Here is a 1,339-nt window from a genome sequence, read left to right as displayed (position 1 = left end):
AAAAAAAAAAAAAAACACTGAATTTGTATTCTCTTCAAATTGTGAAGCCCACACTGGGTTCCTGAGATGCAGGTGAGTTCCTAGAGCAAAAGGGTCAGTCCTGATTATGCTTTTCTCACAGAAATTCAGCTCATGCTACAGACAAATCCTACTTCTGCCCAAGAGGCCTGCTGATGCCCTACAGGTGATCTGGATCTTGCTTCTTGGCATGTCACAGAATCATAAAATCACAGAACTGCAGGGGTTGGAAGGGAGCTCAAGAGATCATCAAGTCCAGTCTCCATGATAAAGCAGATTCTCCATAATAGCTCGCACTGGTAGGAACCTGGACAGGTCTTGAATATCTCCACAGGAAACTCCACAATCTCTCTAGGGAACCTGCTCTACTGCTCTGACACTCTTACCGTAAAGAAGGTCTTCTGCATACTTGTATGGAACTTCCTGTGTTCAAGTTTTAGGCTACTGCTCCTTATTGTTGCATATCACTGAGAAGAGCCTGGCCTCATCCACCTTCTCTGCATAGCTCTTACTTGGCTTACAGAGCAGACATGTCCATAACAAGTTAAATGAGTTGACAACGTTTCAGTAACAGAAATGCTGCTTCCTATGGCATCCTGCTCTGAGAGCTCTTAAATGCTGTCCAGATAAGATTTAGATATAAGCTACATAAAGATTTAGTATTTTAAATATGCATGTGTGCGCATACATCTTTGATAGTTACTAGCATCTCTAATCAGCCAAAACCAGAAATGCTTAACACAACATACTACAACAGTGGCTTGTGTTCTTTTCCAGATTTACTCTAAATTTGTTGTGATAGACTAACTCAGACTAATAGTTACACATTAGACTATTATCTTATTTTCATAACATGGAAAGAGGCTAACTCTTAACTATTTTAAGCCATGTCATCTATTGTTTTTATGGCTTCAGACTAATTTTTGTCTCATGCCAGTCAACTGAAATAACACCATCTGAAGACAGCAAATTCACCTCTAAGAAACAATCCTAGTTAGAAATCAATCCTGCTCGTACAACAGAATAGAAAAATTGTTAAATTGAAGAGTTCTCATTTGGACAGCTCAGGCTGAGATGACATATAACAGACATGCAGATCCTGTGCAGTACAGTCAGAAACAATTTCTATACAGGTGTGACTGGCAAGAACTGGGAACACTCCATGAATCATGAACCTTTTTTTTTTTTAATAAAAGATATTTGTAAGTCAAAAATATTTAAATGAACAAATGTGGTGATTTTTAAGGCATGCTGTTTTGTTTTAATGTAATAGAAGAGATAACACTAATTCTTTGATTTTTTTTTTAAATAACAATGCAAA

Source organism: Meleagris gallopavo, chromosome 2, assembly GCF_000146605.3.
Source record: "Meleagris gallopavo isolate NT-WF06-2002-E0010 breed Aviagen turkey brand Nicholas breeding stock chromosome 2, Turkey_5.1, whole genome shotgun sequence".
NCBI lineage: Eukaryota > Metazoa > Chordata > Aves > Galliformes > Phasianidae > Meleagris > Meleagris gallopavo.
Note: the sequence above shows the minus strand (reverse complement) of the source record.